General features: G+C 40.1%; 1 protein-coding gene and 1 pseudogene across 3 annotated transcripts in view; both read left to right on the top strand.

The window, feature by feature from the left end:
* Nucleotides 1-27,755, top strand: part of LOC109701800 (flavin-containing monooxygenase 5-like) — a 363,647-nt gene that overhangs the window by 9,616 nt on the left and 326,276 nt on the right. The window lies entirely within an intron of this gene.
* Nucleotides 22,830-24,703, top strand: LOC109679308 (26S proteasome non-ATPase regulatory subunit 5 pseudogene; annotated as a pseudogene).

The following is a 27,755-nucleotide window of genomic DNA, read 5'->3' as shown; positions in this document are numbered from 1 at the left end:
CTTTGCCCTTACAGGCACATGGGCTCCTGGGCTTTCATGCTCCTCTGTGTGATGAGCATCTGGTCTCTTTGTACCAGCAGCCTAAACTCCCACCTCTTCCTACTCACATTTAGCCATATTGAGGGTCTTAGTACTGTTCAGACAGTTCTCATTCCATGCACTTTTTATTTTTCTAACCTGCAAGTCTGTAAGCTACCAGAGGGCAGAGGTCTTTGCCTTTTTGTTCATTGATTTATCCTAAATGTTGAGTACAGTACCTGCCATACAGGAGGCACTTAATAATATCGAATACAAGAATGCCCTGAATATGTTGACTCCCCTCCTTTGAGGTCTTTTCCCTATGTTTGTCCTTCCTTTAAGTGTCACCTCTGTGCAGCCTTAAAACACAACACCCAGCCAGCAGGCCTGCTCTCCCATGCACTGTGAGCTTTTCTCCTTTCCCCACTGCTCTGCATATTGCCCCATGTTAGCAACTGTTACAGCATCTTGTAATTGCTCACTTAGATGCCAGTGTCTCCCAGTACTGTGTGTGCTTCTTTGTGGGAGGTCACTATGTATCTTTCATTTTTGTCTTCTGGTGCATCTCAGATTAAATATTTAATAATTGTTTCAGAGAGCAAAGAGGGAAATGGCAGAAGCTTAGTCTCATCAAGGAAAATATTCATATAGATCTTGCTGGGCACAGAAGCTGTGCAGTGTGAAGAGATGGGTCAGGCCCTGCTGGCCTTCACCTCGGTAACTCTCCTGTTAATTCTGTTGTGTTGTGTCCCTCGAATCACATGTTGAAGTCCAAACCCTTCGATACCTCAAAATGTGCGCTTGTTTGGACACAGGGTTGTTGTGCATGCAATTAATCAAAATGAGGTCATATAGTAGCAGGGCCTACTCTTAATCCAATATGACTGGTGTCCTTATAAAAAGACAGTCATATGAAGAGTCAGACACAGAGAGAAGGCCATGTGATGATGGAGCCGGAGACTGGAGTGATGCAGCCAGATGTTAAAGACTGACAGGTACCACCGGAAGAAGCTAGGAAGAGGTAAGGAAAGTCTACACAGAGTCATAGAGGGACTGCCAACACCTAGATTTTGGACTTCTACCCTCTAGAGCTATGAGAGAGTAAGACGTTGTGGTGTTAAGCCATCTAGTTTGCAGTGCTTTGTTATAGCAGCCCTAGCAAACAGGAAGAGCTCCTTTCACTCAGCTGAGGCCATTGGCCAGTCTGCAGTTTCCACATCCCTTGTGCTTGTGCCATCAAGTTTCACCTTACCAAGGGCTGCCAAGGAAGCATAGCTACACCCTCTGAGCCTTAGCTGTGCCAGGCATCCTGTTCACCGGCTGAATCTGATCTAGTGTCTCATTTCCAAGACCCAGTGCTCACTTTATTCTCTGTTCTTGGTCACAAGAGTCTCCATTCCTTTCCTAGGAACCACTCCTCACCACACTTAAGATCCACTCCATGCCTGTCATCTAAGAATGGGCTTTTCTTTCTGATTCTCATGAGCTCATTTTCCTTTCTTCTCTGCCCCAAACTTCTTTTTTTTTACAGAACAGTTGACAACATTCCTTTCAAAATTCCAGAGAGATCATGTCACTTGTTCTGGAAAAATATTTCAGTGGCTTTCCACCCCTCTCAGGACCCCATTTTTAGTCTTACCAGGACATGACTATGACAAGATACTTCATGATCTGTCTCCTGATTGCCTTTCTTGCCTCATCGGGCACCATGTCCTGTTTTGAAGACAAGTGTCTGGAGATACCATAAGTGGGTATAAGACACTGGTCAGGGTATCCTCAGGGACTGATTGTTTGAGGAACAGTACTGTGTGCTGTGGTGTCTTAGAAAATCCAACATAGGCTAAATAAATACAACATGAACCCAGAAAACTTTGTGAGCATTTACCACTGATTAGTAATTATTTTTATTACTGCTGCAAACTATTGATTTATGAATAGAAAGCAAGTCTAAATCACATAATAAAGGAAATGAGCAATATAGGAAGAAAATATAAAAGGAAAGGAGAAAACCTGAGAATCTTTTAAAAATTGAGTATTGTATTTACTGGAATAGAAACTAATTTTATCTATATTGCTCAATAAGTATCACACATAGTAGAGGCAAAATAACATTAGTGTTTACATTTCCTGAGGCAATTGGAGACAATACCCAGAATCCTGTATCAACATGAGACAAGCATCAAGTAGGTCACACATCACAATTCCATTTCACAAACCCCCGTGGAGCTAGATGGAGAAGGCCTAAAATGTTCCAAGCACAATTGATTGTATCTTGAAATAGGTTCAGAGCCTGGTTCTGGGAGCCTTATTGGAAAGCTGTGTCTCTGAGGCTTTGTGTCTTTCAGTTAACAAAGAATTGGTAATGATATTAACTGTTCAGTGTTGGGCAGGTCTCATAAATTCTTTGAGTCTCAGTTTCCCTGTTGGTAATTAAAAAAGACTTTTCTTGGCTATCTCCATATTTCCTTCTATTTTTTCTTGAGAAACACCTTGATAGCTACTCAGGACAGAAGATGAGCCTTTGATAAACAAGGGATTTGGGGCCTGGTAAAAAGATGCTTATTGGTTCTCTCATATAAATGAATATGAGTTTGGAGGATGGGAAGAGAACAGAACAAAGGGAAGATGACACAAAGGAAAGAGTAGAGTGGATGACTTACTAGTTAGTCATCTCTGTATTACTGTAACAAATACCTAAGATCATCAACTCACAGAGAGAAAAGGTTTACTTTTACTTATAAGTTTGAAAGTTTCAGTTTATGATTGTTTGGCCCTGTTGCTTTTGCCCTGTCGTGAAGAAGAATATCATGGTAGGAATATGTGATGGAGCAAAACCAGGTGACCAACACATAGGCTTTTGAAAAACACTAGAGATCAAACCATACTTCCTATCAAAATGAGTAGGGACATCTACCTATTACAAAGAGGATCTCATGTTCAGTTTTAAGGGGTTTATATTATTTTTTCAGAGTTACTACTTTCTGTCTGAACACAATCTTTTTTGCATATTAAAGCTGTGTGTGTGTGTGGAGGTATAGACTAAAGGATTGGGCTGAAATCCATATTTTGGTCAATTCTACAACAAAGATGTAGGAAAACCTATGACTTAGAGTGGAGGGCAAGGACAACATAAAGCCACAGTCAAGATAGACTGTGGAATATGAGTGTCCCGGAGTTGACAGAAATATTAGAAAGGAGAATGGAATTTCGAGAGGAGGGGAAGGCATTTGAACCAATCTAGTTCCTTCTCAAGGAGAAGGAGGACCTAAATAAACCCATGTCACACACAAAAGAGCAGAAATCTTTGTTAGCACTTATGATTGGAATAAGTGTTTTTATTACAGCAGAAACTGCACTGCTCTGATCACCTTTCCTAAGATGTTTAATACACGTGAAAAGTTTTATCAATGCTAGACATTGTTATTGCTATTTTAAGGGACATAAAACCCTCTATGCTTGAGTTCCCAGGCTTGGTGACTCAATTTCCAATCTGGAATGCATTACACAAAGGTTCTTTGTTCTTCTTGGTTGTTGAAGATCAAGGGCCATCTAACAGGACAGCTTCTTGCGGAACATGCTGTAGTAATAGTTAAAATAAATGCAAAGTTGAGAAATTTGGCACAGGTCTGAAGAGATTGAGCAATTTCCTGACTGAAAAGGAAGAAATAAAAATATGACATCAAACAAGTGAAAAAAATGAATAAACTATGGAAGGAAATTCAGCTCCTTTTTAGATGACAGAGAGTGATGGGATCTGAGAAGGGGGAATCTAAAAGCAGTTCTCAAGGTAAGAAGTTGAGGCAAAAACAGATCATTTCTACTTTACCCAAGTTCTCTAGGGATGTGAAAACAATTGTGTAAAGGTGAAGATAACCGATAAAGGGCAATGGACAGGGGAAATTAGCATGATAAGATACATGCCAAACAAGAATAAAGGGACCACTTTTAGGCACATTAGACTAGATGGTTGGCCCTCAACATCTCCAAAGTGGAAGACAAGATTATGGTGGAACTTGTGGGCCGTGTCTTGGAGATTAGGTGGTTGTTAAGATGTGAAATGAGAAAGGCTCACTGGGCTGTTGGCCTGTATGGCTGTACCTATTAAATTTTCATTCAACTATTCTCTCTTTTCCATTTTTATTAGCATTTAAGGAGAGAAGTAAAGGAGACAGAGTGGTTGGCTGGAGGTAAAAGCAATGCTCAGAAGGTCTAGGGCATCTATGGCCATACCACTCAGAACATGCCCGATCTCATCTGATCTTGGAAGCTAAACAAGGTTAGGCCTGGTTAGTACTTGGATGGGAGAAGGTCTAGGAATCAGAGGGGTAACCAGGGTTGCTCTAGGGCTGGAAGACTTGTAGCACTTTATCTGCTATGGAATTCATCCAGAGAGCAGACAATTCAGAATATAGATGGGATAGAGTCCAGTAGAAAGATATTTTAAATTTCTGCTTCCTATAGGTAAGGGTGGGCAGCTGTGGCATATGCTCAAAAGAGCAAATAGTGTGAGGCAATGGAGAGTGAGCTAGGCTGGGAGCAGATTCTGTGCTCTGCCTGCCCCTATCTTGCATCATAATCTTGGGCAAATAATTTATCCTTCCCGAGCTTCAATTTCTTGATCAGAAAAGTAGGATTAGCCAAATGCTTCTTAGTGCCTCAAACAGACTGTCAAGTACATAAATGCTTTGACATAGTGAGGCTCTGAGTACATGTAAATTATATGATATAATTTTCAGTGGAAAAAATTGTGTGTTTGTTTTTAGAATCCTTCCAATCTCCTCTGAGGATCATTTCTTCCTTTTGGATTAGTCCTGAAATTCTGTCCCCCAGAACATGGATTGTATTTCAAGAAAATGTCAACTATTCTCTCTTAAAGTATCTATTGATCTAAAATTTGTGAAGGGTCTTCCACATGCCAGGCACTGTTAGGCATTTGAGATTCAATGATTCATTGGAAATCATTTTTACCCTGTTGGAATCCATAGTCTAGGAAGAAGCAATAATTAGAATATAAAATGAAGTCCTTAGTAGAAGTCCTAATAGAATGCCATGGAGAGTAGAGAAACCTGAAGCAGAAGGGGATGGTTTCTCAGAGTAACAGGTCACATCCTCTCTGGGGTATGAAGTTCTCCAAAGAGAGGGTAAGAGAAGACAGTATTTGCAGTGGAATATCAAAAACAAGGCATGAGCACATGACAGTGACTTACACAGTTAGAAAATATAAAGATGGCTGATGCAGATAAAACCTGAGCCAACAGCAGAATGAAGAGATGAGGGATGACGCAGGATATGTTGCTAGAGGCCAAATCCAAAGGAATTTGGGGCACAGTAGAAAAGCAATGGAGTTTGAACACATAATAGCTTTCCAGGAATAAATCCCACTTGGTGATGATGAATTATTATCTTTATATTTTGTTAGATTAGATTTGCAAAAATTTGGTAATGATATTTTGTGTTTATGCTCTATAAGTTTCTTTATTGTAATGTTATTGTCTGGTTTTATTATCAAGATAATGCTAGTCTCATAGATAATGTTAGTGTCATAGAATAAGTCCATATATTGGTTTTTTACTGCTGCTTTTAACTAATACAAGTTTAATAGCTTAAAACAACAAAATAAGTCAGGCATGGTGGTTCACACCTGTAATCTTAGGACTGGGGAGGTTGATGCAGGAGGATTGCAAGTTTGAGGCCATTCTGGGGCTCATAGGCATCCTGGGCTACATAAAGAGACCCCATCTCAAAAAACTCTAAGTACCACACAAAACCAAATTATCTTATAGCTCTTAAGGTCAGAAGTCCAAAGTGAAATCTACTGGTTAAAATCAAAGTGTTGGCAGGGTTACATTCCTTCTGGAGGCCCTAGGAGAAAGTCTGTTTCCTCATTTTTTTCCAGCTTCTGGAGGCTCTGTCTCAATTTCTTGGCTCATGCCCTCTTCCTCCATCTTAAAAACCAGCCGGCATAGTATCCGCCAGTATCTCATTCTACTCTCCTGCCTCCCTCTTTCTCTTGGGACCTTTGTGATTACACTGGGCTCTCTGGGATAGTGTAGGACAATCTCTTATCTCAAGATCTTTAACTTAATCACAGTTACAAAGTCCCTTTTCCATATAAGGCAGCATGACCATGGATTCCTGGGATTAGCACATGGGCGTTTGTCAGAGACCATTTTTCTGCCAGCTACACTCTTCCATTTTTTGGAAGAGTTTGTATAGGATCGATAATATTTCTCCCATAAGTGTTTGGTAGAATTTGCCAGTGAAGTCATTGGGCTTGAAGTTTTCTTTCTGGAAAGTTTTTTAGTTACAAGTGCTTATAATAGATATAAGGCTATTCGGTTTTCCATTTCTTTTTGAGAGAGCTTTGGTAGTTTATGCCAAAAGTGAATTTGTTCTTGTAATTTTCTATTTTCACGTTCACTGCTACAGACTATCATTATTTCCTTCTTATGCTAGGTTTAATGCATTATTTTTATGATTTCTTTTCTTTCTTTTTTGCTTTTTTAACACAGGATCTCCCTCTGTAGCCTAGGCTTGCCTGGAACTCACAATTCTCTTGCTTCTGGCTCCTGAGTGCTAGGACGGTGCTCTTCAGTTGGAAGCCTAGGTCACTGGTTTGAGACTTTCTTCTTTTCTAATGTTACAACCTTTCCTCTGAGCTTTGTTTTCATAAACTTTGATCTGTTTTCATTTTGTGTCAATTCAGAATAATTTATATTGTTCCCGGTGATTTCTTCTTTGACTCGTGGTTTATTTACAGGTGTGTGGTTTAATTTCTAAATATTTGGAGAGTTCTAGGCTGATGCTTTCTTTTTGGGAAAGATATTATTCTATTTCTTCTCACACTGTTTCCAGAGAGAAGTCACCTGTTGTTCTGACCTTCATTTCTCTGTATGGGATGTATCTTTTTAAAAGATCAAGCTTTAGACAAGATTTTTGCTGTATCTTCGATTATGTTGTACCTTGGTATACTGTTTGTAATGTTTCTTCTTTTGAATTTCTTAAATCTGTGTTTATATTTTTCATCAAATTAGAGAAAATTTTTCTTCATTATTTCCTGAAATGTTTTTCTCTCTGTCCTCCTCTAATGTTCTTTTCTTCTCTTTCAGGGCCACAAATTATACTTATTTTAGGTTGCTTGATGCTACTCCAAAACTCATTCATGCTCTGCTCATTTTTTAAAAAACTATTTTTTCCTCTGTGTTTCATTTTAAGTATTTTTATTGCTGTTCCGGAATTTTTCCTTTTATAGCGTCTGATTTGCTCACAGTACCTTCTATTGTATTTTTAAAATCCTCATCATTTATCATCTATAAAAACTCAACCTAGATTTACTTTTTGTGTGTGTGGTATTGGGTACTCAGTGTGGACCTTGCTCACGCTAGGCAAGGACTCACATCCCCCGAGCTAACATCCCTGGCCCTGGCCCTTCACTTTACTTTGAGATGGGTCTCACTAAGTTGCCCAGGCTGCCCTCAAACTTTAGATTGTGTGCCACCATCCAGGCCTAGATGAATATTCAAAATCTCTCTTGTGTCTCCCTTTATTGTGCTCATGATTTCAGCTGTATACTTGAGCATATAGAATATATTTATAATAGTTGTTTAATGTCTTTAATAATTTTATCATCTGTGCCATTTCTGGTTCTGTATTGATCATTTTTTTTCCTTCATGGGTCATATTTTTCTGTTTGTGCACCTGGTAATTTTTCACTGGATGCCAAACATTTTACATTTCATGCTTTTTGAGTGCCGAATTGTTTTACTCCTTTAAATGCTTTTGTGCTTTGTTCTAGGAGACAGTTATGGATCAAATAGTGTGATCCTTTTGAGGCTTGCCTTTAAACTTTTTAAGGTGAGACTGGGCACCTTTTATATGGGGCTAATTTGGCAGTATTCTCTTGAATGCTGTTTCTGACACCCTACATATTGCAAGTTTCTCTTCTTAAATTTTTGGGAACATAAACTATTCTCAGCCCTGTGTGAACTTCAGTAATTGTTTCTCTTGCTTTTCTCTCAGGGGTCTTTCTCCTGCCTCAGGTAGTTTTCTCACATCCAAGCACTGATCAGCTTAGGTGGCCCCCTGTATCCTTGAACTCCATATCTGAGATTCATCCAACTTTAAATTTAAAAAATTTTTAAGAAAACATGTCTGTGCTAAACATACACAGACCTTTTTTAATTGCCATCATTCTCCAAATAACATGGTAAAACAACTATCCACATAACATTTACGTTGTAATGTAATATATATTATAAGTAACTTAGAGATGACTTAAAGTATATGAGAGACTGTGTGCAAATATTATGCTATATTTTTGTAAGGGACCTGAGCATCCATACATTTTGGTATCTGTGAGGAATCATGGAACCAATTACCTGTGGATACCAAAGAACAACAGTATCCATCCAAACACCCAAGGGTTTTGGATACAAATCTCTCTGAAAATCTCATGAGCTCTCTCACTGCATACTTCTATTGTGTTAGTCAGCTTTCCATTGCTGTAACAAAATAGGTGAGATAAACAACTTATAAGGATGGGAAGTTTGTTTCGGTTTAGGTTTTCCCAGAGGTTTCCATCCATGGTCAGTTGACTCCATCACTTTTGGGCCTGTGTAGAGACAGTACATCATGATGGGGAGCATGTGGTTGAACCAATGGTGGCCAGGAAACAAAGAGGAAAGGAATGTTCCCTTCAAGAGAATGCTTCCATAGGATCCACCTAAAAGTTCCACTGTCTTCCAATAGGACCATGGGCTGGGGACACATAGGCCTTGGGGGACATTCAAGATTCAAACTATAGCTTCTGTTTTCTCTGATACTTTGCCCCATGAAATCTAGCTTGCGTGGGATCCACAAGTACTCAATTCCATCTCCTTAACTCAGGGAAACTCCTTTGTCTGGGACATCCCATACCTTGTTCTATGTCCTTGTTCTATTTCCAGGCATGGATCTAGGGGTATGTATAGGGCTTCCTTCATTTGTTTTCTCTGTTTCAGGGAACCCTACCATTTGCTGACTGTTGTTTGATGCCTGAAAAAAATGTTTTCAATAAACTTTGTTCAGTTTTTCAGGTATTTAAAGCAGAGTAGTAACTTTGGTCATCTTTAGTCCATCTTGTTGGAAATGGCTTAAGGTGAAATTGTTTAAATATCTCCCTTTTAAAGGAGTCTCAGATCCAAAAGAATAATGCATGTCCGTGAAAATGTAGAGCATGGAAACCCAGAATATATCAGGAGCCAGAGAATAATCACAACTTGCTTAAAATCTGTATAATCAGCTCTGTCTGCCTCATATCAGAAGCATGCACTGGCCTGCTGAAAGCTTTCCTACAGCAAGACTGAGGAGAGTTGAAGGCTGTGACGTTGGCCATATCCATACTTCCAGTGAACCGACTGCTCCTGGGCCTCTAGCCGTAGTGGGTTTGCCGAGTTTCATTGAAGACTATTTCTGCCATGTCTCCAGGGGAACTGGCCTGAGCCCCACGGGGCCTCCTCACACCTCAACATTAAATTCAAGACTGAGACATGAAGCTATCCTGCCAGCCCTTACTTCTGTCTCTTGAGATCATGATGAACTCTGCCGCAGCAGAGTTACGATAAATGACTTGCTTTCCTTATAGTAATTCAGATTTTTGGGGAACTGGAGGAGTCTGTAGAGGTGAGGAATAAGGGTTGGGCCACCCCCTGTGCTGCAAAGAGACTGGAAGCCTGGTTGGTTGGGTGTCTTCTCTGGGAAAAGATACTGAAATAATTATCAGGAGATTAAGCCTTTGTCCCAGGCCTATATCCTCATTTCAAGAGTCTGGCCAAATGGCCTAGAAGATTTTTCCTTCTATCTCCTTGGAATTCAATATCATTTCCCTTTTGGTTTCTTTTTTCTGAGGCAGAGTCCATAAGAACTAATGCCAAGAAGGTGCAGCCAGGGTGGTCCTGCACACCTGCCAAGAGAAGCTCTCACATCCCTGAGTGACCACAAAGGTCTCTGTCAGGGCAAACTGTGATTGCTTCTGTAATGATGATAGATTATTGTAGTGATGACAGACACTATGCAGATTACATAGCAGGCTTGTTGACTGAATGGAACAAACACAGGTGTGTCCAAAACTTCTGCTGAATTGGCTGCAATGCCAAACTTAGGTCAGGACACATAATAGGTGTACAGGAAATGCTCACTAAGTGAATAAGCTGAGATTTTCATGGTGGCTGTGGCACTGAAAAGGACTACATTTACTGGAGCTTGTTCTGGATGCATGGCACCGACAATGTGGCATATAAAACTGACGACACAGGGAGTTCTGTAGTGAGGGTTGGGAAGAATTACAGTACAAAGTAAAAAGATGTGCCCTGACCCACAAGTCCCAGGAAGAAGCGATCACTGAGTTCTAGCTTCTTCCTTAAACAGAAGCCATGGGAAGCAGTATTTGTCTATTTTCTAATTAGTATGTTCTAAAAACCTTATGTCCTTATGTCTGGGGTGTTTCTGTTATCGTGAGTCTCACCTCAGCAAGGAGATATGCCAGGGCACATCCACAGACCCAAGTTCTACCAATCAGATACACTGATAGGAGACTTCAATAGGAAAGAGAAGATGGAGAAATAAGGGCTGTAGGTCATTTTCTAATGAGGATGACTACGGGGCAACAGAAGTGGTGTTTTGGGCTTCTAGGGCACAAATGTCAGGGGGAAGAATCTCTGCTGGGGCCATCCCCAGTGTGGCTCAAGTATTATCCCTGGTCATGCCACTTCCAGACTTGACCTTGTGGCTTGCTTGGTGATTTTTATTCTTGAACTCAGGGCTTTGCACTTGCTAAGCAGGTGCTCTACCACTTGAGCCACGCCTCCAGGCCATTTTGCTCTGGTTATTTAGAAGGTCGTGTCTGCCTTTTTGCCTGGGTGGCCTAGACCACAATCCTCCTGTTTTAGGCTTCTCACTGTAGCTAGGATGACAAATGTCCACCATCATGCCCAGCTGTTGGTTGAGATGGGGTCTCGTGAACTTTTTGCCATGGACTGGCCTTGAACTGCAGTCCTCCTAGTCTCAACCTTCTGAGTAGCTAGGATTACAAGTGTGAGCCACCAGCACCCAGTTTACCCGACATATTTTAATAAATTCTTTTTTCTACTTAAAGTTGCCAGAGGGGTATTCTGCTATGTATAACTAACAATTGACAGATACATCTCTCAATTGTTGATTGTTAAGGGCCAGTGATTCCTGGATATATGAATGCAAATTGAACTCATTTGTTCTGTGATTGAAGGTAAGATTTCCTAAAAGTTGCTGGATCAGAATGAGCTAGCAGATTCCAAAGCTGCTTGAAGGAGTGAGTGGAAATCTCACTCCTTAAAAGCCTAATTGCAGTTTCTGCAACTCTAAGTACTTTGGGAATTAACCAAAATTTGCTCCTCAGCTTGCATCACCCCTTCTTAGTAAGAACTCCTATATGCATAAGCCAGCAATATGCAATTATTGCAGACCTTTCCTCTCTCTCACTCTCTCACCTTGTAGTCACAGATGTCCAGAATTTGATGTCGTTACTGTCACTTAAATCATTGCTCTTTTCTCTGTCCTGACAGCTGCTGCCTTAGCTTGGGTCTTCATCTGTAATCTCCCTGCCTCCAGTCACATCTGATTTTAGGTCATCCTTCATACCACTAAATGTCCTCAGGTCCCTCTCCCATCCATGATGAAATCCTTCAGTGGCAAACAAGTCCCCAGGCTCCTGTGTGATCTTGTCCCTGACAACTATTTTAAATTCACTTCCTCCTCCATCATCTTCTGTGTCCAGCCACCCACCAGCCTCCAAACACCAGGATCTTATTGCTGCAATCTCGAGTGTACTACTCTTTCTTCTTGAAAGGTCCTTTATTACATCACACGTTTGGCATACTCCTACTCATCCTTCAAGATTTCATGAGAATGCCACCAACTCTGGGAAACTGCTCCTGCCATTTCCAGCAGGGTGTGGTGTTTCTTTTTCTGTTCTCCCAAAGTGCTTTTCTCTACCTTTCTAATATAGCACTTACCACACTGGTACGGTTGTTGATTTACACATGTATCTTCCCTCTAGACAGTGAGCATGTGAGGGGTAGAGCTGGAGTCCTTTTCATGTCTCCATCTTCAGGGCTGAGGACAGTGACAGACACTTAGGGGCTCCATTGATGCTTGTGAAATTAAGTAATTAATCAATAATAAAAGAAATTGCAGAATAGAATTATGAAACAAATGTAAAATATTGGTAACCTTCATCCTCAAATAGAGGCTGTTATTACAGTAGAAAGATTCTAACCATAACCATTCCTCTCTAGTGGACTACATGCTCTCCCTCCTGCCTTCCTCAGCAATCTCCATGCAGGCAGCCTAAAGACAGACCTAGAAAAGGAGACGAAGCACCTGCTAATTTACAAACACCTAAGTATCTGGAATAGTAATTAACACAGAGCTTGTAAATTAATAGTTAGGGAGTAACTAATAGTTCACTGTAGGCATTTAACAAAACGATGTTTTTCCCTTTTTCTGTTTTAAGTTGAGGATGTTCAAAGTGGCTTGAAATGGGGAAATCATTCCAGACATCATGTATATTTCAAAGGGAGTGTTATTTGTGGGCATCTTTCAATGCAATTCTTAACCAAGATGGCAGAGGCAAGCATTTAAGAAACCCCCTGCCAGCCAAGGCAGAGGTGTGGAGTTGAAGGCAAGCCTGCTTTTACAAAAATTTCTCATAGGAAAAGAAATTATGCTTGCAAAGCAAATGAACTTAGAAGGAAGCAGGTGATCATTCACAATTCAAAAAGACCCTTTGCTATACAAAATATCTCCCACAGTGTTCTTTTAAATAAGAAATGCCTTGGGAGCACTTAAAATATCATTGAGTTTATAAGGAGTCAATTAAGAGCTAATTCTTTCATAAAGCAATCTATTGCACAATAGGGGTGTAGTTACCTTTAGAATTGTAGCTCTAATCTTTACTTTGCTATCAACCTTGGTCAGCAACCTTTACACAGCAACCCTGTACAAAGGAAAGTGCATGGGCAGGGTCTGGAGACCTGGGTTTGGAACCTGCCTTTTGGCCATGCTGGCTGAGGATGGGCAAGTGTCAGTCTGTGTTCTCATCTGAAACTGGGACCAATAATTTTGGGATAAGAAAAAGAGAATGAGTGTGAAATGACCCAGAACATAGGTGGCTGTTCACTCATGTTTTAGTTTACTAGGGTCAGCATGGCTAATTAACACAGACTGGATGGCTTAATCCACAGAAATGTACTGTCTCACAGTTCTGGAGAATAGACACTTGAGGCCAACATGGACGTATAGTCCATGTAAGTCTCTTAGCATCTGGGGTTTTGCTGACAATCCTTGGTGTTGCTTAGCTTCAGTTGTGTCACTCCAATTTCTGACTTCATTGTTATGTGGCATTCTCTTTGTGTGCACATCACATATGACTCTATCTTAACTTATTATATCTGCAATGACCCAGTTTTCAAGTAAGGTCACATTCTAAGGTACTGGTCACATTCTGAGATACTATCACACAAACTGAAATCATAACAAATCATTGCTCCTTTGGCCTTAAGTTACTAAAATGACAGACAACTGGCTTTTTTCTTTTCTTTTTAGATATTTTGCTTTTCTTGGATAAGATGTTGCCAAATGAAAGGTATTTTTTATAGAAACAACAATAAGCCACAAAGAGAAGCTCTTGGAATTAGAAATTAAGGCAAAAAGAAAACTTTGGTAGAGAGCAGATTGGGTTGCAACATGGGAAACAGCTCCAGCACTAGTTTTCCTTTTCCTGCCATCTTCTTTTTATTCCTCTTCTTTTAGGAAAGGGAGCACACTCAGCAGGGTTTTGGTCACATCCTCCTTGCCACGTTGTGGAGTACAAGGGAGGCTTGGTGCTCTGTTCTTATCATGATTCATTTTTTGCAGGAAGATTTCTCACATCCTGTAGAAGCATGCTTCCGTCAGATGGAGACAGCTGTCTGCCTCCAGGGTCCTGCCAAACCAGCCACAAGAGCAATAAATTGGTCATTTCTTTCCAAGTGTGGTTTCTAATATATTCCCAAAAAGCCCACTCATGTACAATAGATTTTGTTACCATTGGCTTGCTACAGGTTTGGAGGTCAGAGGCTAGTAGAAATGACTTTGGTCTCTGGTCTCCACACAGTGATCCTGGGATATTGGAACAGAATGATTGTAGTAATAGCCTCATCTGTTCCCACCTGTCTGTATCCATACATTTGATAATGCCCTTCCACATGTCCTTTTGTTATAGCCATGTGACTTGTTTTGGCCAAAGGGAGTAGTTTGCAAAGTACCTATGGTTTAGGGTTTGTACTTTTGCCACCTCTGCCACCACTATCAAGTGATCAGGCTCAGCTAGCCTGCTGGAGAAAGAGATGACATATGAAGAAGAAACAAGCATCCCAGCAAAACCATCTGAGATTAGCTAGTTCACAGCCAACTCTGCAGCTGATCACAGATGTTTTAGTGAGCCCAGCTGGCCCAGGCTGGCAGAATTGCCGAGTGGAACCCAGCAATAACTTCAGATTCTCCAATTTGTTTGTTTATTTTGTTTTGTTGTAATTCTCTTGGTTCTGGGATTTTTTTTTTTTTAAATGTCATGAAAGCTTACTAATGTACTTTTCTGAGGGTTTTTCTATAGCCTAGTGATCTCACTGGTGAGATCATGTGTATTGGGAAATCTTGGGGTCTTTTGTAGTTAGCCAGGCTACATTTGGGTGATCTTTACTAGGAGGTGGGATCTAGCACCAGTCATGCTCTCTGCCCTTTGCAAGCATAGGCTTTGGCATTAACTAACTCCAATTCGAGTAATGGAACTGTGTTAGGGTGGGATAACAGTTGTAAAAAGACCCATAGAAGTCTCAATGGCTTAGCACATATCATAATCCATTTTTATATATTTTGGCATCTTATACATGTGTGATCAGCTTCAGAGTGAGCTGGGGACTGGTTAACCTAAGCACCTCAGCTAGGATGGCTTATCTTTCTTCCATGTGGTGACTCATCCTTCAGGAGACTAGCTTGAACTTCATCTTATTTACACATGCATGGGGAAATCCAGGGACTTTGATGGGTAATTTTATGTGTCAACTCAACTAGATTGCTGGATGCCCAGATAGTTGGTTAAACATTGTTTCTGGGTATCTCTGTGAGGGTGTTTCCTGAAGAGATTAGCATTTGAATTGGCAGGTGGAGCACAAAGATCATCCTCCCAGTGTGGGAGGACTTCTTTTAAAGGGCTTAAACGGAATGAAATGGTTTTTTACCTGAAGGCTTGAGCTGGAACACCAGTTTTCTGCCCCTGATCTGGCTCTCAGGCCTGGGAACTACACCACCAACTTCCTGGGTGTTCAGCTTGCTGACAGTAGATCGTGAGACTTCTCAGTCTCCTAACTGTGAGCCAATACATCATAATAAATCTGTTTACATGTGTGTGTGTGTGTGTGTGTGTGTATGTGTACTTATGTATATATTTTTATATATGCATGTAAACATATTTATGTGTATGCATATACGTGTATATCCTATTCACTCTGTTTCTATGGAGAACCCCGATACACGCACCCGAGCATTTTCCATCTAGTGTCTTCTTTAAATCTTTCACAATCCCCTGAATTCATTCAGCAAACTAGAAAGAGAAAAGGCAGGGAAAATCTGGTGAATTGATTTTAGGGCCAGGACTGGAAGTGGCATTAATCACTTTGCCTTCATTCCATTGGCTAGAGTTAGTCATATGGCCCCATGTACTACAGGAGGGCTGAAAACATGACCCAGCAGTGTGTCAAGAAAAGAGAGAGGACAGATACGGATGAATACCTGCAGTCTCTTCCAGGTGACCACACATTAACTTGATAGTTGGGCAACTTATTTGATTCTATGAGCTCAGTTCCCTCATTGTCAAAATAGGACAGATAAAAGTACTGCATATGGTTGTTGTGAGAATTGAATGAGGATCCTTTATGTAAAGTACGTAGCAAAGAATCTGGCATGGAAGAAATGGCAATAATGGTAGTTCTTATTTTTATTGTTGTATAAGAAGGAGACTATCTGGGGTAGGATAAATGCCCTTTTTTTTTTTTTAATCTTAAAGGCAGTAAAAATAGTCCCAAGTTGGTTGTGCAATCTATGCAGAAGAAGATTTATTCCATTCTGTACTTCACTCTGGTATGTGTTCATTTGCATTGGGCAGTTTAGTGCCACATCACTGTGCTGCTGTTTTTCAGAATCAGACTGTATCTGGCATATCAAGGATAGGGTGGTGGAAATGGACCACCATGGGTAAGGGTAATAAGTGAGTACATTTCTACAGAGAATTAAAAATAATAATAAAACCAACTGAAAATTGGTATGTTTTTATTATCATTATGTGCCACAGTATCAGTAAGATACTCCTTCCTAAAAGAAAGTGTTATTTAAGTGTCAAACATTTGTGGCATTACTATTGAAATCTATAATGATATATATGTAAAATATAACTGGTCCTTAACAAAGGAGATCTTAGCTGTACATTTTGGTTTTAAAAGTACATGATAGAGACATCTGGATTTCAGATTTATTTGAATATGATTCCCAAACTGTTTTACAGTTTTAAGCCTTTAAACACAAATAAAAATAAGTTGTCACATAGAATGACAGAATTAAAGCAACTCAAATCAACAGTATTGTTTATTTTTAATTTATGCCTTAAATGCAAGAATATTCTGGCCCCAAAAGTATTGGAGACACAAGCTTTTCTCAAAAAAAGAGCTTGAAGGATGATGAACCATTATCAACTTATTAGTAGTTCACCAAGTTCATTTCCTTATACAGTGTTCATTTAAAGGGTAAATAATGAAACTGTATTACTTTGATAATGATTTTGCATGGTGGGCAGTTGAAAAATAATCTGCTTTGGGTGTCAAATTCACTGGCCCAAAGTAGAGGATTTGGTCTTTTGTGTCCTTTCTTTGTAATACCTTTTATCTACTGTGGTTCTTGGATCTCCCTAGAGGTATTAGGATATTTTTCATAAGCAGTTTGACAGGACAGGCCTCTGGAATTCTATGGAAAGCAGAGTACATAAGCACAGGTGTATAAAATAAACTGTGGGTTTGAGTTTGGCACAGCCCCAAACTGCAGAAGGGAGCAAACATTGTTATGCCCAATAAACTGTAGGCTTGAGTTGGCACAGCCTCAGCTGCAGAAGTGGACAAGATGCAGTACAGCTGTTTCTCCTAAAATGTTTACATTCAGAGAGAAGTGGTCACGGGCTCCTCCTGAGAATTACAATGTCATGCCCCATCCCCTGAGAACTGCCTCTCCACCTCGTTTTGCCACTGTATATAATAAACTCACTGGAGGTGGAGCTGACTGGTGTGTCTCCATCTGAGAGCCCAGCCCACCTGGCCCCAGCATTTTGCATGCTTGCTCTTCTGTCTGTTGCCTTTTTCTGCATCTTCTGTCACCCTCGTTAGGTTTCTAGGACAAGCTGGTGCAGGACATGAGAGAATTGCAAGTCTCAGAAACAGACATTTATCATGTCTGGACCATGCAGTTCACTGAACAGTGGGACAAAGCCATGTTCAATTCAAGTAGGCCAAGCATAGAAGAAGATCAGGGAATTCTGAATCTTTGTACCCACTTTCTGAAGCCCTGCCCTTTATTTACCACTGACTGCCCTTAAGTTCACCCTGTTAAGTTATCCTCTGGTCCAAGTGAGTAAGTTCAAGTCTAGATGGACCTCCCTATCCACAATTCCTTCTCCAAATGTCTCACATTCTTGCATTTTTATGTTAATGGCACCATTTTTCTCCAAGTCTCAGTTAAATTTCACTTTCTGTAGTTAATCAAGTTCTGTAATTCAGTTCTTTCCTTTTCCATCTACTCTGGTTTTGGTAGTCAGCTTGTATCACATTCCCTATAACCCAACTGTACTCTGCTGCCAAAGGAACCTCCAAAGCACCCTTTCACCCTGTCACTGCTCTCCTGAGAACTGGGAGCAATGGCTTCCTGCTGCTTGCTTCATCAAGACCACTGTACCTAAGGAGTCTGGAGCCAATGACATGGGGACTCCCAACTTTCAACTAAAGTTTTTTTGGGGGGAGGGCAAAAGGGGATTTTCAAGGCCTCAAGCTTACTAGGTAAGTGCTCTACCACTTGAGCCACACCTCCAGCCCTTTTTGTGTGTGCTATTTATTTTTTCAGATAAGGGCTCATTTTTTGCCCTGGGCCAGCCATGATCCTCCTACCAATGCCTCCTGCATAGCTGGGATCACAGGCATGCGCTACTATGCCTGGCTAAGATTTTTTTGTTAAATCTAAGTCTAAGCCTGGGCAAGTGGAGCAGATGAAACAGCACTTTTTCTTTCATACATGACAAGGATGCACTGACCAATGCAGGGGTTCAATAACTATTTCAAGACTAGAAAAAAGAACTTTTAGATCGCATGTGAAAATGTAACTCTCTCAAATAACATTCTTCACTTATATTCATCCATTCATTCTGATTGTTTTGCCTGTAGCTGCATTAGCAAATGATCTTAAAATGGCAGCTAAAAGCAACCTTTTTATTGTTTTTCTGTGAGCTGAGTGGGCAGTTCTTTTGTGGTCTCTCTGGGGTTCTTTCAGGCAGAGGTAGTCAGACAGGGGCTTGCCTGGGATGCTGGAACAACTTGACCTCCTTTTCTCTTCATGCAGTCTCAGGAACTTTCCCATTCCATGTGGTCTTTCCATGTCATCTCTCAATGCAGTCTTTCTAGACAGGCAGCCAAACTTTCTTATGTGGAGGCTCAGCATCTGCAGAAATGAAGTAGAGGCTCTCCAGGCTTATAAAGCTTAGTCTTCCTAACTGGCACAGAGTCAGTTCTACCATTTTCTGTTAATGAAATCAAGTCCCAGGGAAGTGAAGGAAGGCTCTATGTAGGGATGTGAATATGGGAGGCGTGCCATCTTTGGAGACTAGCTACTGCCTGCTGGCTCTTAATGATTTCTGTCCTTCCATATGAAAAATGCACTCACCTCTACAAATCTTATCCCAATATAATGTCAGCTAGAAGTCCAGCATGTTGTCTGCTAAGGAATCCCAATATGACGGGGGTCCTTGGAAGAAGTCCCTGACATGTGCTTCCTCTTTAGGTGCAAAGACAAAGAAGAAAGGCAAGTTATCTTTTCCTCCCCCACCCCGACATACGCAACAACACACAGCAGTTAAAAAGAGGCAGGAAGACTGCAATTTACTTCCCTGTTCAAAGAGGGAAAAAGAGGCACGATTAGTTACTGATTCATAACAGTTCTGAAATCAAGTTCTCTGACTTGAGACAAGGATTTTTCCATGATTAAGGTACACTTTGGTTTTTTTAAATGGTTCTCCTCAGCTCTTGGTTTCATCCTATGGGCTCTGGGCCCTGTTCCTAAGTCATTCCTCTTTTTTGTCATAAAAATAGCCTGTGTTTGTAGGTGCCTGATTCTAAGCCTTTTAGAAGTTGGGGGCCCACAAGTAGGGCAAATTATGGTGGCAAGTGTGAAAATGCCTTGATTAACTATCCCTCCTCGGTTTCATATCATTTTGTAGCTTCCTCACTCATTGAGTGTGGGCTAGCTCTGTGACCTGCTTTAGCCAGTGGAATATGGCAGAAGTAAAACCATGCCAGCCTAAGTCAGTCTTAAGAAGCCCTCAATACCTTCTGATTTTGGATTTTTGGATTACCTAAGCCACCATGTGAAAGCTGATGGACAGAGTAGCTGTCCATCAGCTACTCTGATGGACAGACCCCATGAAGAGTCCACATGGAGAGAGAGGCCTGAAAATACAAGGAGAGAGAGAGAGAGAGGCTGAGTCATCCCAACATTCCAATTTGGTTTTCTCGTAACTCCATGCTAAGTTTCCATCTGATGGCAGCATGTGAGAGAACCCAAGGAAGACCACCAGAAGAACTTTCCATGAAGCCTAGTCAACCTATGGAACTGTGAGAGAAGAAAGTGGTTCTTGTTTTAAGCCATTAAATTGAGGTGGCTTTCTATGCACTAACAGATGATCAAAACTTCAGCATGTGTTCCTGGGAAGTCATTTAATTGTACATCTGTGCCCAGTACTGTGGTAGTCCAAGTGTTGTAAAATCAAAATGAGCATGGATTCTGAAGTCTGCCTTCTTTATATATGTCAATGAAAAAAATCTATGCAAATAGGATTATCTGAAGTCTGTATTTTAAAGGCAAAAGACTTCTGCTTGATGTATTTTCAGTGAATCCTTTTGAAAGAATAATAATTACACTGAGGTTTTCATTTTCTTCAAGTTAGAGTTTTTAAATACTGAAATACACCTGAGCTTTTGCAAATATAATTCAATGAATATTTTTCTGAGCACTTACTATGTGTTTCTTTCATATATATATATTTTAAAAATCTATGTACTTGGGTGAGATTGGGTTGAAATTCAGGTGTAGTTTTCCATCTGTCATTTATTGGCGTCCATGGGGGTTATTGTCCTAAGTTACTAGGGGATTCTGTTTTTTGTCATTTAGCATATATTCTTGTTACTGTTATGCATCCCCTGGCTGTATTCTTACTGCTTTAGCAAGAATTATATTCAGTTGTTTTGTTTTTAAATGACCTAATTAGCAGCACTTCTTCCATTCTTTCTCTATAATTCCCTATCTGCAGTTGGGCTCCCCCCCATCATCCTTTCTTTCTCTCTGAGTTTTACTCAACATTCTGCTAATGAGTTCACATTCCAATGTTGGACTTTCATGGATTGCTGTCCAGACATTTGGAGGCCTCCTTGCCTTATCCAGTGGGAGTGGGGAATCTCTTCTTGGTCTTTCCTTGCTAGACTGCTAACTCTGAGTTTCTTGTCACTTGTCTTTTATGTGTCTTTGTTCTTCACAGGAACAGAGACAGAGACAACACAGCAGAAAGGATCCCTGGAGATCACACAGTTTTGGAGATGAGCAAACTTTGGAGGAGAAAGACAATTCATTTTTTCCATGAATCACAGCCAATTAGTGTCAGAGCCAGGACCAGAACCCATATCTTCAACCCAAAAAGTCCTGCCTTTGCTAATTTAATGTATGCACTATTGAACCACAGCACACAAATGCAGATTGACCAACTGAAGATTGATTAACCAGCTCTCAGTTATAATTATTAATGGGCTTTAAATAAATTTCTGCTCTGTTCTCAATCTTGGGCTTAAATTGGAGGAAAATATGAGAAAAAAAGAAAAGGACAGTGGATTCAGAAGCTGTAAGGTGTGTAGCAATAAGTTATAATGTTTTTAGGGTTTAGGATTTTGGTGAATAATCTTGTGCTTCTCACTAATTTATTCAATAAATAATTATTGAGCATATACTGTGTGTATACACAGATACATGCATGCATACATATATGACACACATTTCCCTAGAAATGTATCATATCTTCATAAGCATCTTTATAATACATTCAATTATAAGTTTCATGCCTGTTGTAATGTACTGTGGATTCATTGCTTTATGGGGAAAATGGAAACTGTAATTTTTTTTGTGGTACTGAACTCAGACCTCAAGCCTGCTAGGCAAGCACTCTGCAGCACTGTAATTTTTATAGATACTTTATCTTCACAATTATCCTATGTTTCCAATTCTTAGACTCACCTGGTCATTATGATTCACAGTGGAAGTTCTCAAACTCAAATGCATTTTATGTAAAGTGAACCAGGCTGAGTGTTACATCGGTGGAGTGCTGGGGTCTATGGCAGCCTCAAGATCACAAATCCTATTTATTTTATTTATTGGTGGTACTGGGGTTTGAACTCAGGTTGTCACTCTTCCTAAGCAAGTGATCCACCACTTGTGCCATGCTCCCAGTCCTTTTTGCTTTCATTTGTTTTATCTCACACTTTTGCCCATATAGACCTCAGACCATGATTCTCCCACCTTTGCCTCCCAAGTAACTGGGACTATAGGCATGCACTACTATGCCAGTTTGTTTTTGAGACAGGGCCTGCTAACTTTTTGCCCAGGCTGGTCCTGAACTGTGATCATCCAATCTCTGCTCCCAAGTAGCTGAGCCACCACCTGGCTCTATAAATCCTATTTAAAGGGGAGCAGTTCTACTCCATATCAGGTGATGGTGTGTGGGAATTCCAAAGCCCATATTTCTAGAACTTCTGAATTTTTAAGAGATGCTAGATATCTTTATTTTATGTGATTTAAAAATATCCTGATTTAGAAAATGTTGGTTATTAATTTAAAAAACTTTAAAACCATTGCATGTGCCAAACTAAACATGCTTAATCGATCTGACTCCTGGGCAAACAGTTTGCTCTGCCACCTGGTGTGTCCCCTCCTTAGGGACAGAGATGTTCAGAGACAGCAGGTTCCAAATGTCCTGGCCAGGTGAGAGACTCACTGGTTCTCAATCACTGCCTTCTTTGGAGGGTTTAACAACCACTAATTATTTGCTTTGTATGACTCTACCTGGCATCACTGAGAAAATCAAATGAAGGAGGAAAGAAACATCAGCTGTTTTTGAGGAGATCATATGAAGGCTTGCCTTTTCCTAGCTTATATTAATTAAAAAATGTATCAACTGCTGGCTTTGGTGGTATATGTGTGTAATCCCTGCAGTCAGCAGGCTGAGGAAGATCAAGAGTTCAAGGCCTGCCTGGGCTACATAGCAAAATCCCCTTTTAAAAAACAAAGATGGCAGCGCAGGCGCGCGGCTCCAGGCGCCGCTGGAGGAGCTGCGTGCGCCCGGGTCCGTGGTACGAGCTGGGCCGCTCAGCGAGCTTCCAGAGCAAGTGGCGGAGTTGCCCCTCGCTCCTCTTTTCTCTCTGCTTACTGAGAACCATCGGGAACAGATTACTTTGCGTGTATCCATTCTGGAGAGATTGCTCCAAGCTGTGGAGCCAGTCCACGTGGCCAGGAATCTCAGGGTTGATCTTCAGAGGAGACTGACTCACCCCCGATGACTCTAAAAATCCTCACTCTGTCCCAGGCTGGAAGAATTGTTGAAAATTCAGATGCTGTAACTGAGGTTCTAAATCATCCTGAACTACTAAAACAAATTGTTTATTGCATTGGTGGAGAGAATCTATCTGTAGCTAAAGCGGCTATCAAATTCCTGTCAAGAATATCACTAATCCAAGCTGGCCTGGAGGCTTTATTCGAAAGCAATCTGCTGGCTGATTTGAAAACTGTAATGAAGACAAATGACATTGTTCGATACAGGGTATATGAGCTAATTGTGGAGATTTCTTCTGTGTCATCAGAATCTTCGAAGTATTGTATCACAAGTGGATTGGTGACCCAGCTCTTGAGAGAGCTGACTGGTGAGGATGTACTGGTCAGAGTGACCTGCATAGAGATGGTGACCTCACTGGCATATACTTATCATGTACGACAGTACCTTGCTCAAGAAGGAATAATTGACCAGATTTCTAATATAATTGTTGGGGCAGATTCAGACCCTTTCTCTAGCTTCTGTTTGCCAGGATTTGTGAAGCTTTTTGGAAACCTGGCAGTCATGGATAGTCCTCGGGCAGATCTGTGAGTGTTATCCTGTCTTTGTGGAAAAAGTGTTTGAAATGACAGAAAGTCAGGACCCTGCCATGATCGGTGTAGCTGTAGACACAATTGGAATCCTGGGGTCCAATGTTGAAGGAAAACAGGTTTTACAGAAAACAGGAACTCGCTTTGAACGGTTGCTTATGCGAATAGGACATCAAGCAAAGAATGCTTCCATGGAGCTAAAATTTAGATGTTTGGATGCAATTTCATCTCTTCTGTATTTACCACCTGAGCAGCAGACTGATGACCTCCTGAGGATGACAGAATCCTGGTTTTCCTGTTTATCTTGGGACCCACTGGAGCTCTTCTGTGGTATCAGTAATCAGAACTATACTGTGCTGCCTTAAAAGTGTTCACGGCCATTGCAAACCAACCCTGGATCAGAATCTTAGGTTTAACAGCCCAGGTTTTGTAGAATATGTGATGGACCAGTCTGTGGAGCATGACAAAGCTTCAAATGATGCCAAATATGAACTGGTAAAAGCCCTTGCCAATTCCAAAACAATTGCAGAAATCTTTGGGAACCCAAGTTATTGAGACTTAGAACATACTTGAGTGAAGGTCCATACTATGTAAAACCTGTTTCCACAACAGCAGTAGAAGGCGCTCATTGATTTCTTCTAGAGTCTAAAGCAGGGGACCATGTTTTGACCAGCACTTCTCTGAAGACATTTAGCTGCAACTGTGTCTTATAAAACAGACTTCCCTCTTCCCAGAGCTATCATGGAGTGTCTAATGTAACATCACCAACATTGTTATGTATCTACCCTGAAATAAGAAGTAGAACCAGGAGTTTGAAATACATTAAAAGCAAGCAAATATGATCCCAAGAGAACGAGTGTTCTTCAGATTCTTGTGACTATCTTAATCTTTGCAATAAAGTGAAGGTTTTGATCTCAGAAAAGTTCCATGGATGTACTCATGGTCTGACTTAAGAATCTGCTTCAAATAAAATGAAACCAAAGTGTTTCTGAATTCTCTTCATTTTCTCTCTCTCTCTCTTGTCCTTTTTTCTCTTCTGATTCCATTTTTAAAGTAATCTTGAATATATTTTTGAAAAACTAGTAGTTTGGAATCAAGTTATATTCTCCATGTAAAAAATAAATACTTTTTGTTTCTATTATTCCTTTGAAAAGCAGACACAAATAAATCTCTAAAAAAAAAAAATAAAATAAATGACAAAACCCAAACAAAAATAATTAAAAGTATATTAATTATTCTAGAAATTAAAGTATAGTATTGGCAGTGGCATCTGATGAGTGTGTTGGATACTAGTTCCTACATTTGGTATTTTAACGTATATCTATACATGGAATCTTGAATCATGGTCACATTCTTCAAAACCAATAATAAAAGTCTGGTATCTGCTGAAACTGCTCAGTTCAAGGTTTTCAACAGTCTTGTAGACCTTGTCTCGTTTTCTATTCTTACTGCTTTTCTTATTTCACTTGGTTAATTGTCAAATATTTATAGAGTCCATTCTAGGTGTCAGATATGATTCAAAATATTAAAGACATGACAATGGATCACATAGACATGGTTCATTTTTTCACAGAGCTTACTTTCTAATGGAGGCTATGAAGACAACAGTCAAGTAAAAACTTTAAAAAAATGATCTGGTTTCAAACATTGATAACTGTGATGAGGAAAGGAAAATGGGGAAATGGGGTAATGAATGAGGAAAGGCTTTTCTACAGAGTCATTGGGGTGGAGTCCATAACAGTGAGAAGCAGAGAGTAATGAAGAGATATGAGGGCTGAGGGAGAAAGACCTGAGGTAAAAGTTTCGAAACAGGAATTGACTTGATGTGCTCAGGAATCAGAGAGCAAACCAGTGTAACTGGAATGTCTAACCTGACCTCTGTCCAGTCATTGGGACTGTTTCCAGCCCTAGTCCTTTCCTGGTTTCTGTGCCTTTAAACTTGGGGTGCTACTGACTCTCTCCAAGATCCTGAACACAACTACCTCTCCTTGAAATGGTTTCATCTGTTATCTCAATGTTGTACTCAACTGAATGCACTTAAAAAGTTAGAATTTTAGGAAAATTTTGTATTCACAGCAGGGGAAAATCTAACTGCATTTATAGCTTTTGTCTCTGAAACCCAAAAACTTTTTGCAATAGTCCAGAAATATAATGTCCTGAACTAAAGTAGTAGCCAGAGTAGAATGTGATAGCCTGTTAGGTGTGGGGGTGTGTGGAGTGGATGTGCATTTGGGAGTGAAGGGACATATTTAGGGTAGATGATTCCTAGTATCATGAATAACTTGGGTGGTACCATTAAAAAAAATCAAGAAACATGAAAAGCAGGTATCATTCATATGCTGAGCAGGATGAGTTGGGTGCACATAGAGGAAGACAAGGCAATGTAAAGAAGAGTTGAGAAGAAGTTCTTGAATCTGAAGCTGGGACTAGCATCATAGGCCTCTTTCTGCCATCTCGGATTGGAGCTCCAAATAAAGATTACCAATTAGACGTGATTACAATGAGAAGATGGTTCTATAATACTACTGGGTACTATCGTTCTTCTACATTAGGATAAAAGGACTTTATAGTTTGGCCTAGAAACTTACCTGCCAGTAACAGAATTGCTTCTTAAAATTAGAATACTAGAAAAATGTGTTAAATGTTTAAAAGGTAAAAGTTGAGGCGTTCAGACCATGGTTGTTTGGTGTGATTTCAAATATTCTTCTCTCCAATTAAGTAGATATCATTTGTTTTTTGAGGACTGGAGCACAGATGGCAGACAAAGTCATCATTTTATCTTGGATAATGTTAATCAATAATTAAACAAAGCTTATTAGGCACCTATGTGCCAGACATTATACCGAGTGCTAGGGATAACAAGATAAATAAGCTTTGCCACCAAATTAACAAATTGTACATGAGCTGACCTTTCTATTTCAAGTAGCGGTTCCTTTTCCTAACTGACGAACATTACACTTTAGCTAGTCTGTTAATGCACTGGGAGTGTGTGAGAACTAATGTTTATTCCTTTATCCCTGAGGCTGACTGCAAGTCTCCATCTCACCAAAAAGCCATGTAATTTATTAAGGAAAAGATACAATTTACAGATCGTAATTGTTCTAATTTTTGATTCTAGAATCAGGAAACCCTTTATTCCATAAAATAGAATGAGTGTTCTGATGAGCTAAGGCAAGGATGTTGGTTTTATAGATAGAAAAGAACTTGAAGAAAGTAAAAACACAAAGAATAAAAGATTGGTTATTTCAAAGTTACTTTCCATGTAAATTGGGGGCAGGGAAATGGGATAATAGGGAAATAATGATTAGTCAATGTCAGGTTATTTCCTTACCTTTTTGTGTGTGTGTAAGGATTGAAGAAGAGGGAATTTCAATACCATACTGATTAAAACTGCTCTGTTTGGGAAATTTTACTGTTACCTCTCTAATCTTGATTTCTTAGAAGGTGAGATATATAGTTTCAGGTTGGTGTCATGAAATTTTAGCATGAGTGACTTCATTTTTACTTTTAGTCTGCTTTCTCGAAGTGTAGTACAGAAGCTTAGTCCAAAACGATGGCCTCCTGTAATGTTTATATGAAAGATTTCAAGAGACTCACTGTAGGTCATTTTGAAGAGGGCAGGTTTAGTAGTGGTTAAGACCTCCTTCATTTAATTTTCAAATAATTCACTCCAGTTGAAAATTTTTCTGTGGTTATTACTTATGAATCCTATCACTTGGATCTCTGATAAAGCAGCTTGAGGGCCTGTGTTCTGGCATTTTGATGGAATGGATTTATTTTCTCTTCCCCGGATGGCAGGTACTACTTTCTAAAAATGGCAGAGGATTGAATCTCTCCCTTTAAGGCCCCTGGTAGTGCTGCAGAGCTGCAGAAAATTTGGCCACTGAGCTGGCCTCAGCTCTGTTAGTTCCCTCCCTCATGTGTGTGTGTGTGTGTGTGTGTGTGTGTGTGTGTGTGAGAGAGAGAGAGAGAGAGAGAGAGAGAGAGAGAGATAGACAGAGAGAGTGTATTTCAAGTTCCCTCTTCTTGTAGAAAGGTGGTGTTTCCTACCTTTTTTTTTCAGTTATTTTGAAAGTGAAATAATATAAACTAGAATAATTTATATGACTGTGCTTAGAAAAAATAGTTATTGCATTTTAAATCATTGATACTAAATCAGTATTGCTCTGCATTCTAATAAGGAAGCTAATGGTTTAGGCTTTGAT

This window comes from Castor canadensis, chromosome 11 (assembly GCF_047511655.1).
Source record: "Castor canadensis chromosome 11, mCasCan1.hap1v2, whole genome shotgun sequence".
NCBI classification, from domain to species: domain Eukaryota; kingdom Metazoa; phylum Chordata; class Mammalia; order Rodentia; family Castoridae; genus Castor; species Castor canadensis.
The sequence above is the reverse complement of the archived record's forward strand: the minus strand, read 5'-3'. Positions and strand labels throughout refer to the sequence as shown.